We start from the raw sequence: 14,842 nt of genomic DNA on the forward strand, positions 1-14,842 counted from the left end.
CTACATACTTAATTCAAATTCCACTAAAAGGTAGTATCAGCTCCTACGGTTCTGCAGGCATTGTACTAGGAGCCCCAGGGCTACAAAGGTGAATGAATCACTCTCCTTACCCTGGAGAGCCAGAACTCTAGGAGAAATGGAACCCAGTCCACATCCTCTGCAGTTGGATCCTAGGTCATCCTGCCTTGACAACTAACCTGTGTTCTCTGTGCCTTCTGTGTCTATTTCAGGAAGCCCCCAGTAAATGTTAACCATTTTTCTGATGTCTTGGTGAAAGAGGGAGGCCAAGATCATAATTTAGTCTTGGAAAAAACACTGCAGCTAACCTAGTCTTTGCATTAAAAGTCAGAGACAGGTAATTGAGTGTCTTTATTTCGAGTCTATACACCACAGCTGCCAGTTAGTTTATATCGCTATTTATCTAGGCAACAAACAATGAAACAGAATCCCTGGCCCCATGAAGACTTCACAGTTAGATTTTACTTCATCACTTCAACGAGGCCTCGTAAAATTCCCATGAGGACAGTGTCTAGTAGAATATTGTCTCCACTTCCACCTTCCTGATTCTTCTCTTGCTCCACTCTTCTCAATCCATTATATGCACTGAGGCCTAGAAGGATCTGGCTTCAGCTTCCCTCTCCCACCTGGCTTGTGGCTCTTCCTCAACCCTGACCTCACCACCCTCTAGACCCACTGGCCTATGCATTGCTCCTCACACACGCACCAGCCTTAAGATCCTCACTGGTTCCTTTTCATCACTGAGGTCTTGCCCCTTCAACGAGAGACTTCCCTGATCCCTTCTTCTTAAGTAGCCCCACCTAGTTACTCTCTATCCTGTCATCCAGCTATATTATTCTATGTAAAAGTAAATATCATTATGTTTACTCCAATACCCTTAGCCTAACTGGATTATCTTGTTTATTTGTTGGCTATAAGTACATATATCTAAAATGGAAACAGGCTAGGCTCAGTGGCTTACATCTGTAATCCAAGCATTTTGGGAGGCTGAGGAGGGTGGACTGCTTGAGCTCAGGAGTTTGAGATCAGCCTGGCCAACATGGTGAAACCCCGTCTCTGCAAAAAATACAAAAATTATCTGGGCATGGTGGTGCATGCTGGTAGTCCCAGCTACTCGGGAAGCTGAGGTGGGAGAATCACTTGAACCCGGGAAGTGGAGGCTGCAGTGAGCTGAGATTGCTGCAGTGAGCTGAGATTGCATCACTGCACTCCAGCCTGAGTGACAGAGCAAGATTCTATCTCAAAAAAAAAAAAAAGAGGGAAAAAACACTCCTCATTGCCCACACTACTACCACCGTGGTTCAAGTCACATCTCCTGAAAAGATTTGGATGTTCTGCCCAAATCTCATGTTGAAATGTAATCCCCAGTGTTGGAGGTGCGGCCTGGTGGGAGATAATTGGATCATGGGGGTACCTTTCTCATGAATGGTTGAACATCATGCCCTGGATGCTGTCCTCGAGATAGGGAGTGAGTTCTCTTGGGATCTGGTGGTTAACAAGTGTGTGGCGCCTCCCCCTCTCCCTCTTGCTCCTGCTTTGGCCGTATAAAGTGCCTGCTCCCACGCTGCCTTCCACCATGATTGGAAGCTTCCTGAGGCCTCTCCAGAAGCAGATGCCAGCCTTATGCTTCCTATACGGCCTGCAGAACTGTGAGCCAATTAAACCTCTATTTGTATCAATTACCTAGTCTGAGGTATTTCTTTACAGGAATGCGAGAACAACCTAATACATCTCTCATCAGGGTGACTGCAGTGACTTGTCTCCCTTCTTCCACTCTGATACACAGCAGCCAAGATTTCAGATCCTCTGAAAATATAAGTCAAATCCCGTCACTCCACTGCTTAAAATTCCCCTGTTAACTCCTCATTTTCCTCAAAGTAAAAGATAAAGACTTGTCCAGTGGCCTTGCAAGACAGAGTGGCAAGCTCCTTCATTCCAAGTTGAACAACAAAAAGATACTGATTATTCTTTGGTCATAGTGACCAGAAACAACCAGAATCTGTTTTAATCAATCAATAACAATCTCCTGATCAGTGACTTACTTCTGAAAATTAGCCAATCAGCAACAGCCACACTCTAGTAATCCTTCTTTCACAGCTAAAGGTCAACTCATCTCTAAACAGTCCAGCTTCTAAGAGTTCCCCAACCTCCAAACCCCATGCTTCCCAAAACACTATATAAGAGTCACAGATTCCTTTGTTCAGAGACACTCTTTCTTACAAGTACTGCTGTCCTCCGCTTAGCAAGAAATACATTCGGCACTTAATTGTTGCAGATGTGAATAGTGGCCTCTTCACTGGACAACACCCTATGGGATCTTTGATCTATTCCCTTTCCACTCCCCCTCTACCTTCATCTCCTCCTACTTTTTCCTTTGCTAATTGCACTCCTTGCAGTCCTTATTTCTGCCAGGAATGCTCCTGCCTCAGGGCCTCTGCACTGGCTGTTCTATCTGCCTAGTACATTCTCCCTCAGCCGCATAGCTCACTCCCTTACCTCCTTCCATGCCTTAATGGGGCCAGCCCTGATCACTTATCTAAAAATTGCAATTCCAACTCCCTACCCCTGCTCAGCTATAACCCCCTAATATACTATATCGTTTCCTTATTTGTTATGTTTATGATTTATTGTGTCTCTTCCCACTAAAATGTAAGCCCTATGAGGACAAGGAATTTTGCTTGTTTTGTTTACCAATGCATCCCACGCATCTAAAATAGTGTCCAGCATTCACTTGGTACTCAATATTTGTTGAATGAATGGACTTTGAATGTTTCACCTTTTTAGAATATAAACTTCTTTATTGCAAAGACCTTGTGTTTACCATTGTATTCTCAGAGCCTAAAACAGTGCCTGGCACATAGTAGGGCTTCATAAGTATGTACTAAATGAATGCATGCACAGGTATGGTATAAAATTGTTTTAATTGTAATGTAAATGACCCTGAGATTATGAAAGCCTTATGTGCCATCTTCTTCCACAGAAACACAGTTAATGAACACATTTAAAATTCCTCACATTATTATGATGTGTTAATCAAAAAGTCCAAAACATATTCATCACTATTTCCCCAGGTATTAGGTGAGTTAATATACAAAGATGACTAAAAAATTCTTGATCAGCTTGAAAAAGCAGCATGATCACTCTCCTTTCTAGGGCTGTTGAGGCTGAGGACAGGAGGAAATCCTTGTCTGTGATAGGAAAGAAGGGCAGAGAACATTCTTTTCTCATGTCCTTTATTTTTTTGCTTAAACTCTTGGGTCATTTCCAAACTGGTGTCCCTGTCCATTTAATATAACATGGCCATATTAATCTTCCTGAAAACTTGTTTTTCTAAATCCTACATGTGAATGCCAGGTCTTAGAAAACATAGTTCTTACTGTGTTATTACCTTTTTAAAAATCATGAAAACAACTCTCATCTATGATATAGTTACTACGTATCAGGCACTCTGCTAAATGCTACCTGCATGTTTTCTCATTTCAGCCACACAATGACCTTATGAAATAGGTGTTATTGACCCAACTCAAAAGACATAAAAACAAGCTCATAGTTTAAGAAACCAAGAAGTGACACAGCTGGAAGCCAAGCCTCAAACCTGGCCCCGGTCTCTCTTATTAAAAAAAAACAACTATTTATTCAAAGGATCCTAAGAGACTTTTCTCTAAAGAAGATACACAGATGGCCAACAAGCATATGCCAAGATGCTCAACATCATTAGTCAACATCATTTCCCATAAGGGAAATTCAAATCAAACCACAGTGAGATACCACTGCACACCCACCTGGATGGCCAGAATCAGAAAGGTCGATCATAACAAGTGTTGTCAAGGATATGGTGAAACTAGAACCTTAACACATTGCTGGTGGGAATGTAAAATGGTACAGCCACTATGGAAAACAGTCTGGCAGTTCTTCAAATAGCTAAACATAAAAGTTACCATTTGACCTGGCAATTCCACTCCTAGGTTTATGCTCAAGATAAATGAAAATATATATCCATACAAAAATTGTACATTTATAACAGCTTTCTTCTTTTATTTTTATTTATTTATTTATTTATTTATTTTGAGACAGAGTTTCACTCTTGTTGCCTAGGCTGGAGTGCAATGGCACGGTCTCAGCTCACTGCAGCTTCCACCTCCCAGGTTCAAGTGATTCACCTGCTTCAGCCTCCTGAGTAGCTGGGATTACAGTCATGCACCACCACACCCAGATAATTTTTGTATTTTTGGTAGAGACGGGGTTTCACCACGTTGGTCAGGCTAGTCTTGAACTCCTGACCTCAGGTGACCCACCCACCTAGGCCTCCCAAATTGCTGGGATTACAGATGTGAGCCACCACTCCTGGCTGCAGCTTTCTTCTTATAGCCAAAAAGTGGAAACAACCCAAATGTCCATCAACAAATGAATAGATAAACAAATATGATATATCAATGCAATGGAATATCATTTGGCCATAAAAACAAATGAAGCTGTAATATATGCTACAACATGGATTAACCTTGAAATCATTATATAAGTAAAAGGAGTCAGACACAAAAGACCACAGATATATGATTTCATTTACATTAAATATCCAGAATAGTCAAATCCGTAGAGACAGAGGCAGATTATTCTTTGCTGGGGGCTAAGGGAGGAGATGGGGAAGCCAGAGGTGTGATAGCTAAAAGGTATAGGGTTTCTCTTTGAGGTGATGAAAATGTTTTAAAATTGTGAGGGCCGGGCACAATGGTTCACACCTGTAACCCCAACATTTTGGGAGGCTGAGGCAGGCAGATCACTTAAGGTCAGGAGTTCGAGACCAGCCTGGCCAACATGGTGAAATCTCATCTCTACTAAAAAAAAACACAGATTAGCCAGGTGTGGTGGCAGGTGCCTGTAATCCCAGCTACTTAGGAGGCTAACTCAGGAGAATTGCTTGAGCCTGGGAGGCAGAGGTTGTAGTGAGCCAAGACTGCACCACTGCACTCCAGCCTGGGCAACAGAATGAGATCCGTCTCAAAAAATAATAAGAAAATTAAAGAAAAATTGTGAGGATGGTTGCACAAATCTGCGAGTATACTCAAAAACAGTAAATTGTACACTTTAAATTTGAAAATTGTATGGTATGTAAATTATATTTCAATAAAGCTTTTACCAAAAGGATCCTACCTTTTCATATGTGTTCATGTCTTTTTATATTTGAAGCACACACACATTGATAAGCAAAACACTAAATTCTAAGCAAAACACTAAATTCCCAATAGAAAAATGAGCGAAGGACATAAAATAGAAAACTCATAAAAGAAAAAATACAAATGGTTCATGAACATGTGGGTAGGGAAAAACGTTTACCTCAAAGACAAATTAAAATAAGGGGAAACCTAACACATAAGCAAATAATTTTACAGCAAAGATGAAGACAAAGATGTGGTAAGATGGATGTTCTTTTTTTTTTTTTTTTTTGTAGACATGAGGTTTCACCATGTTGCCCAAGCCGGTCTTGAACTCCTGGACTTAAGCAATCCTCCCGTCTCAGCCTCCCAAAGTTCCAGGATTACAGGTGTGAGCCACTTCGCCCAGCCTGAGATTGGTGCTCTTATATGCTGATAATGGGAGAGCTTTCTAGAAAGCGGTGTGTGCTTTGGCAGCTTTTAAGGTGTTTGTATTAGTCTGTTCTCACGCTGCTAATAAAGACATACCCAAGACTGGGTAATTTATAAAGGAAAGAGGTTTAATGGACTTACAGTTCCACATGGCTGGGGAGGCCTCACAATCGTGGCACAAGGCAAATGAGCAAAGTCTCGTCTTACTTGGCGGCAGGCAAGAGAGCATGTGCAGGAGAACTCCCCTTTAAAAAACCATCAGATCTCATGAGACTTATTCACTATCATGAGAACAACATGGGAAAGCCCCAACCCTATAATTCAATGACCTCCCACTGGGTCCCTGCCATGACACATGGGAATTATGGGAGCTACAATTCAAGATGAGATTTGGGTGGGGACACAGTCAAACCCTATCAGTGTTCTTACACACCTAGTCAAAAAATCTATCACAGGAAATCATTTGTAATACAGGTAATAAGTAGTAAGATATTCATAACAACACTGTTAACAATAGAAACAATTGGGGAAAACTATGTGGTAAGCAAACTAAAATGGCCCGAAGGCTCTGCACCTCCTAGTATTCACACCTTTGTGTATTGTCCTCCCCTGGGATATGGACTGGACTTATCGACTCACATCTTTTTTTTTTTTTCATTTTTATCTATTTATTTTGCTTTTCTCTATTTTTCTTCTATTATATAGGTATTTTAAACTTTTCCTTTTTAAAATTCTGTACAACTATTATGATTTTAAGAAGGGGAAGAGTTAGAAGCATTTACAGACTTTTCACAACAATGACCCTGCCTGGTAAGTCCCTTTTTTTCCCCTCCTTGTTTTCTCACACTTTGCGGTTAATGAGTTTTAAGATTTGCTTTCCCCAAATATCCACCAATTTGTTCATCTTAACAGCTCCATCCAGACATAGAATACAGAAAACCTTAGGAAGGTCTCATAAACTTGGATGAGGGTCATCAAAGCGCCTCTCTAATTATCAAAGCACTGTTATCTTGCTGTTTTAAAAGCAGTGATATGTTGTTTTTCCTTTTATTTTTAAATTTTTTATTACATTTTTTGTAGAATCGCTCTAAGCTGTGTCAAGAACAGCCATGAGGCAGGAAGGGGGTTGTCCTCCATTCCCCCTCCATTTGACACAGGGCTACACATAGAGCTGCAATAAAAAGTCTGATCCTTTGGTCCCTAAATAGCTGAAGGAAGAAGAGATAGAGATGCTCAGTGGCCTCCCAGCTATCCCCTGTGCCCCAGGCCTGGTTCAGGTGCTTGTAGGCTAGAAAAGCAGCATCTCCTCCCAGTTCCCAGCCCTTCAGCCTCACGTCTGGTCTTATGTTATTTTGTTTTAAAGTTGCCGTGTGTGCGTGTGGTTTTTTTTATTTTTTTCATTTTTCTTCATCCTCTTCTTCTTTATGTCATATATATTTCCCCCAAACGTGCCCTCTGAACTCCATAGATGCTATCTTTTTCTGGAAGAAATGTTACAGTCACACAGACAGTGTCTGGAGTCTTCAGCTTCATTGATATTGGCTGATATGTCAAGGGTGTCATCCAACAGTTCTCATATATAAATAGAGAGAGAGGTTTATTTAATTTGGTTTGAAGTTCCGGTATACACGTACAGGTTTTTAAATGGAGCCTGTTCGGCATCCTGCCCTGTTCGAGTCCTGCTCTCCCGTGGGAGACGCTCCCGCAGGTGTTCAGTCCAGGCGATTGGCACCTTTGGACCACTTCAGCTGCACGTGGAGCCTCTTCATGCTGACCTGGAAGCTATTCATGGCCTGGATGGCGGTCTGCACGCTGGCCGGGTTGTCGAAGCTCAGGAAGCCCGTGGGTGGAGGAGTTTATTGGACACTGTTCTCCCTGACAGGAGGGGGCCTGGCAGTGTGAGGGCACAGCGTGTTGGGCTGGGGGGAGAGAGGAGTGCCAGGGCGACTCACTTCTAGTGAATGAAAGTCAGCAGGCAAAATGGGAGGTCACTTCTAATATTAGATTACAAAATAACTGTGAATTCCATCTTGGGTCACCTTTCTCTCTCTCTCATTCTCACTGTGTGTGTGTGTGTGTGTGTGTGTGTGTGTGTATCTCTATATCTATCGATCTATCTATAGATAGGTCTATATATTTATATATCTATATCTATAGTTAAATAGAGGGATACAGATATGTATAGATATAGATAAATAGAATAAGGAACTGTCGTCTCCAGCCAACAGCTGGCAAGAAGCTGAATTCTGCCAATAGCCGAGTGAGCTTGGAAGTGGGTCTTCCTCTGCCTGAGTGTTGAGATAGCCACAGCCCAGCTGATAGCTTAATTGCAGCACTAAAAAACCCTGAGCCACAGCCACTCCCAAATTCTTGGCCTGCAGAAACTGAGATAGTATTACTAAATGCTTGGTGTTTTAAGCCATTGAGTTGTGGGATAATTTGTTACACAGCAATAGATAACAAATACAACTTCATTGTCTAACAATTTGAAATGATTAAGAAATATGTCATAAAATAGAATATTATCCTGCTATAAAAATATTTTCAAAGAATTTTTTAAAACATGGGAAGATGTTGAGAATAAAGCAAACTATAAAGAGATACCATATGATCCCAATTCGTGTTTATAGGAATACTTACAGAGAAAACCTGCAAGTAAATATGTTGAAGGTCAACAATTTTCTCTGTGAAACAGAATAGGTGCTCAAAGCATTCTTGTTGATTTCAGTTAGGAACTCATTCATTTGGTCCATTTTTACTGAACATCTACAGTGTGTCAGCCAGGCCCTGGGGAGACAATGGAGACAAAAAACCACGTCCCTGCACTCACGGAACTTATTTCTTGGTGAGCCCTCCTGATGGTTTCTTCTATAGCAGTGGGGATGGAGGTGGAAAGATGGAGTGTAGTGAATGGATTGTTGATACATTTCAGGTGTAGAACATTTTGGTGCAAAAAATGAATAAGGCCAGGTGGTTCACACCTGTAACCCCAGCATTTGGGAAGGCTGAGACAGGCAGATCGCTTAAGCCCAGAAGTTCAAGACCAGCCTGGGCAATATGGCAAGACCCTGTCTCTACCAAAAATTTAAAAATTAGCTGGGCATAGTGGCACGTGCCTGTAGTCCCAGCTACTTCGGAGGCTGAGGTGGAAGGATCACTTGAGCCTGGGAGGTTGAGGCTGCAGTGAGCCATGTTCATGTTAGCCTGGGCAACAGAGCAAGACTTTATCTCAGACAAAAAACAAACAACAACAGCAACAACTAAAGCCAAAAAGGGAATAGTGAAGAAATAGGGTTTACTCTTAGGTGGTTGGTTTGGGTAATTTAAGTGGATGGTAGGATGGGCTGTGGAGTAGAGTGTTTGGTTTTGTGAAAGTTGTCAAAATCAAAATGGAGTCACTAATATTAAGAAAACCCTAACAAGTTATCTTTTTCCTTATGGCAAAGTCTATGAAGAAAGGATCTCCTACTTGTGTACCTGATAACAAAGAAGACTCTACAAAAACTACAACCTTGCACAAAAAAATGTTTTTGCAAGAGCATCTGTCCAGCAGCTGCCTGTCCAACCTTGGACCAGTATCACCCTTGTTATTGATCTTTGTAGCCAAAGATAATTATTTCAAAACAATTTTGTAATCCTTCTCATTTTTTTTTCTGTAGAAACCTTTGTCTTCCTTTACCTCCCTGAATACTCACGTAGTTTACAATGGCAGGTGTTTTCCCATTGCAGTGCTCTATTCCCAAATAAACATCATTTTCTTTTAGAGGGCCCCTCTCTGTTATTTAGGTTGATAGATTAAAATCCTGCTGCTACTAATTACCAGCTGAGTGACCTTGGGTCCACAGGCTACGTAACTCGTGTGCCTCAATTTCCTCGTCTGCAAATCGATGACCTTCCTCATCCACTTTGCAGATAACAAGCTAATCCACAGAGTTGTTGGGAGGCATGAGTTAGTATAAAGATCTTCAAAGAGAGCCTCGCACAGTGAAAAATAGCTAAGATTATTAGCCATTATTATTATTGTTTTACAACTGTTGAAATGAGGATTACAAAAAAAGAAATCAAAATTAAGAATGACTGTGAGTATTTAAAAGCTGTAGTTATTAATTTTTCTCTATTACAGTGGAATCTTGCCACCTATTAAAGTTTACCTAGTTTAACAGTTATGGGAGTAATTGATATACTATGTGATAATTAACACTGTGGATTAGAGGTGGCCAAAGGAAGGAATAAAAGAGCAGTAAATTTTAATAAGGACTCTAGGAAATGACACTAAAAGGAAAAGATGCTGAGGCAGGCTGAGCCTGGAGGGAAAGAAACTGCAGAGGGAAGTGGAGGAGAGAAAATGGGGGGCCAGAGACATCCCTTCCACCTCTAAAGCCAGGGTGACTCCTCAGGCTGTTCACTGGCTTCAAGCACTGAAAAGGTGATGATGCCGTATCTCCCCCTATGTAATTCAAAATAAAAAGGATGCTTCACTGCAGAGTATGGGGCTAGAAGTCCCACAAAGTTCTGGCTTTTCTCATGATGGACACTTTTATATGTTTCTCAATATCAAATTCTTTTTTTAAAAATTCCTTGCTTCGCTGATCCCCAAGCACATTCTTGGTTTGCTTAATCTGTACTCCCACCTGAAAGTTGTGGCCACTGACTCGTCAGTCCTTGCCATTTGCTTGGCTGACTCCTATACATCCCTCAGAGAATTTAGCTTAGCTATCACTTCATCCAGGAAGCCTTCCCTGATCCTCCAAGACCAGGTCTTGTAGTTACATCCATCTCTCTCACTAAAGCAGGGGTCCTCAACCCCTAGGCCATGGACCATTAGTGGAACCAGGCTGCACTGCAGGAGGTGCATAGTGAGTAGGTAAGCAAGCAAAGCTTCATCTATATTTACAGCCGCTCCCCATCATTCACATTACTGCCTGAGCCCCGCCTTCTGTCAGATCAGCAGCAGCATTAAATTCTCATAGGAGCATGAATCCTATTGGAACGGTTTATGCCAAGGATCTAGGTTGTATGCTCCTTATGAGAACCTAATACCTGATGATCTGTCATTATCTCCCATCACCCCCAGATGAGACTGCCTAGTTGCAGGAAAACAAGCTCAGGGCTCCCACTGATTCTACATTATGGTGATAATTATTTCATTATATATTACAATGTAATAATAATAGAAATAAAGTGTACAGTAATTGTAATGCATTTGAATCATCCTGAAACTAACTCCCCTCCCCAACCACCACCATCCGTGGAAAAATTGTTTTCCATGAACCTGGTCTCTGGTGCCAAAAAGATTGAGGACTGCTGCACTAAAGCACATTTCCCCCTGGAATGAAATTCTTTTTTTTTTTTTTCGAGACAGGGTCTCTGTGTCTCCCAGGTTGGAATGCAGTAGCATGATCACGGTTCAATGCAGGCTCTCACGGTTCAATGCGATCCTCTCACCTCAGCCTCCAGAGTAGCTGGCACTACAGGCACGTATCATGCCTGGTTAAATTTCTTTTAATTATTTTTTATAGAGACGGAATCTCCCTATATTGTCCAAGCTGGTCTTGAAGTCCTGGACTCAAGTGATCTTTCCACCTCGGCCTCCCAAAATGCTGGGATTACAGGTGTGTGTCACTGTGCCTGGCCTGGAATGTAAATTTGTGGAGAGCCAGACCATGTCTCTCTTTTTCATCCCTGCACCCGCTGTGCCTAGAACAGTGCCTGGCTCAAAGCTGAATAAATGTGTACTAAATGGGCTGGGCGTGGTGGCTCACGCCTGTAAACCCAGCACTTTGGGAAGCCAGGGCAGGTGAATCACGAGGTCAGGAGATCGAGACCATCCTGGGCTAACACAGTGAAACCCCGTCTCCACTAAAAATACAAAAAAAATAGCCGGGCCTGGTGGCGGGTGCCTGTAGTCCCAGCTACTCAGGAGGCTGAGGCAGGAGAATGGCGTGAACCCAGGAGGCGGAGCCTGCAGTGAGCTGAGATCGCACCACTGCACTCCAGCCTGGGTGACAGAGCGAGACTCTGTCTCAAAAAAAAAAAAAAAAAAGGTGTACTAAATGAATAAATTATTGAAAGAGTGATTCCACTTCACTCCATGTCCCCTGACTCCGCCACCTCCAACAAACACCTGGTCAGAGTTATCCCGAAGGCTCGGATAGGTCCCTCCCACCTGTCTCCAGAGCTCTTACACTTCTGCTGCCTCAAAGTCAGAGATCTTCCCACCTGCATGCCTCCGATTCCACACTGATTGAGTTCAATGAGAACCCATTCAAAGGATAAAAAATTATAAGCACAGACCGAATTTCCACAACTGAATTTTCTGAGCCCTAGGTGATAAAGTTGAAGAAACAAAGCATTTACGACCTCACCCTGAGGGGGTCTCCGAGTTTTATGAAGTATTAAGTAAAGGATTTTCTGCAAACTGCCCCTTCCCAACTTGGCACAATCCTGTCTTAATCACTTTCCTAAACAGGGTGTTCCTGACTGGAAAGGCTCCCCCGACTCTGTTTGCCTATAATCAGTCACAGATTCAACAGCAGAATTGCTAAGAAATTCTTATTTTTTTAGATGGAGTCTCACTCAGTCGCTCGGGTTGGAGTGCACTGGCGTGATCTCAGCTCACTGCAACCTCCACCTCCCAGGTTCAAACAATTCTCATGCATCAGCCTCCTGAGTAGCTGGGATTACAGTTACCCACCACCATGTCCCACTAATTTTTATGTTTTTAGTAGAGATGGGTTTTGCCACGTTGCCAAGGCTGATCTCAAACTCCTGACCTCAAGTGACCTGTCCACCTTGGCCTCCCAAAATGCTGGGATTACAGGCGTGAATCACTGCCCCCAGCCAGAATTGCTAAAAAAAATTATTGAGACCATCTAGCTCAAAGGTTACAAACTCCTATCCAGTCACCTTTGTAGGCAGCATACTTATTTTTATTTCACCTATACAAGTCTGGGGAGTTTCCACCCCAAACTTTGGGAGGGGTTTAAATGTATTTGGGGAAAGCCATGGCTTCTTTCATTTCTCCCAAGCCCCACCGCCAACCCCTGGCTTCTACCAGGCTATTTCTCAGTTTATGCTACCAACTTGGCCTCTGATGATGGATCTGAGTTTTGGCCACTGAGGCTGTTTCAACCTCCAACCCATTCCAAAAATTCCTTCCCCAGCTGTCTCATGTAGGGATGTCCTTGCCTTCCAAGCCCAGTTCAAGTTCCAGACCTCCTCTGGGAGACCCATCTCTATTCCCAGCCCCACCTTGCCTTTTCCTGCCTTTTCCTTCCGTTTTTCATGTGGTTACTGTTTGTGCTCACATCACAGGTGCAGAGACAGGTAAACTCCAAAGAGGCCTGCTGCTGTTTTTCATCAAGAATAGGCTTTCCCCTTCTTCTGGAAAATGTACATTTCCCTGACTCCAATTGTGAGGTTCCCATGGGAACAGAGAGCAGACCACCCTCTTCTGACAGATCCCATCCCCTTGGCCCCTGGTGATTGGTGCAGGATTGGGCACCTGATTCAAGCCAGGGCAGACATGAGCCTCTCTTGCCCCACTGGATACAGTCTTTGAACCAGGCCAGAACCCTTACCCAGGATTTGTAAACCTGACCCCAGGGAGAGCAAGGGTCAATCCCTCTCTGGTGTCAAAGCTGGGTGGAGCTGCCCTGGTAGCTGTTGCTTGACTTGTCACCAGTCCTGGGGAGAAAACCAAAACACTAAGAGAACAGCAGAAAGGAGAAACAGAGGAGAGACTCTGCAGAATTCAAGTCTCTAGTTCTCCATTTCGTCTAAGCTAGTACTGGTTGTATCCCGTGTCAGGTATGGTCCCAGACATAATAACTAAAAGAGAAGTTAATTTCATGCACTGTGATACTTCTTGACATCTCCAGTCATCTGAGTTAACATATATCACTTCTGGCCGAGCACGGTGGCTCACACCTGCAAACTCAGCACTTTGGGAGGCAGAGGTGGGTGGATCACCTGAGGTCAGGAGTTTGAGACCAGCCTGGCCAACATGGTGAAACCCTGTCTCTACTAAAAATACAAAAATTAGCCAGGTGTGGTGGCACACTCCTGTAATCCCAGCAGAGGCTGAGGCAGGAGAATTGCTTGAAGCTGGGAGATGGAGGTTGCAGTGAGCCGAGATCATGCAACTGCACTTCAGTCTAGGTGACACAGCGAGACTCCGTTTCAAAAAAAAAAAAAAAGAGGCCGGGCGCGGTGGCTCAAGCCTGTAATCCCAGCACTTTGGGAGGCCGAGACGGGCGGATCACGAGGTCAGGAGATCGAGACCATCCTGGCTACCACGGTGAAACCCCGTCTCTCCTAAAAAAATACAAAAAACTAGCCGGGCGAGGTGGCGGGCGCCTGTAGTCCCAGCTACTTGGGAGGCTGAGGCAGGAGAATGGCGTGAACCCGGGAGGAGGAGCTTGCAGTGAGCTGAGATCTGGCCACTGCACTCCAGCCTGGGCGACACAGCGAGACTCCGTCTCAAAAAACAAAACAAAACAAAACAAAAAAAACAACAAAAAAAAGAGAAAAGCACATATTACCTCTTAAATAATATACAATGCAAAATAAATTATTGCAAGGCTTTTAGTTAGCGACACAAGGCAAGGATCCCAGAGAGAACCCAGGATGAGAAGTATGCAGGGCTTCAGCGACATGAAAGAGGACTTCAAAAAGGGGAGACACTTCTGAACTAGACTTTACATTTTTAAGATATTCAGCTAAAAAAATGTTTTCTCACATTTTATGGCACTAAAATAGAGCTTTTACAGGACATCTGCTCATTTAGAAAACTATTAGGTAGGTGGGGTGTGGTGGCTCATGCCTGTAATCTCAGCACTTTGGGAGGCTGAGGTGGGAGGATTGCTTGAGCCCAGGAGGTCGAGGCCATAGTGAGCCAAGATTGTGCCACTGCACTCCAGCCTTGGCAACCAGAGTGAGACCCTGTCTCAAAAAAATTTTAAAAAGGCCAGGTGTGGTGGCTCATGCCTGTAATCTCAGCACTTTGGGAGGTTGGGGCAGGCAGATCAAATGATGCCAGGAGTTCAAAACGAGCCTGGCCAACACAGTGAAATCCCATCTCTACTAAAAATACAAAAATTAGCTGGGTGTGGTGGCACATGCTTGTAGTCCCAGCTACTCGGGAGGCTGAGGCATGACAATCTCTTGAGCCTGGGAGATGGGGGTTGCAGTGAGCTGAGATCACACCACTGCACTCCAGCCTGGGTGAGAGAGGGAAA

The sequence above is a fragment of the Theropithecus gelada genome, chromosome 11, assembly GCF_003255815.1.
Source record: "Theropithecus gelada isolate Dixy chromosome 11, Tgel_1.0, whole genome shotgun sequence".
NCBI classification, from domain to species: Eukaryota; Metazoa; Chordata; class Mammalia; order Primates; family Cercopithecidae; genus Theropithecus; species Theropithecus gelada.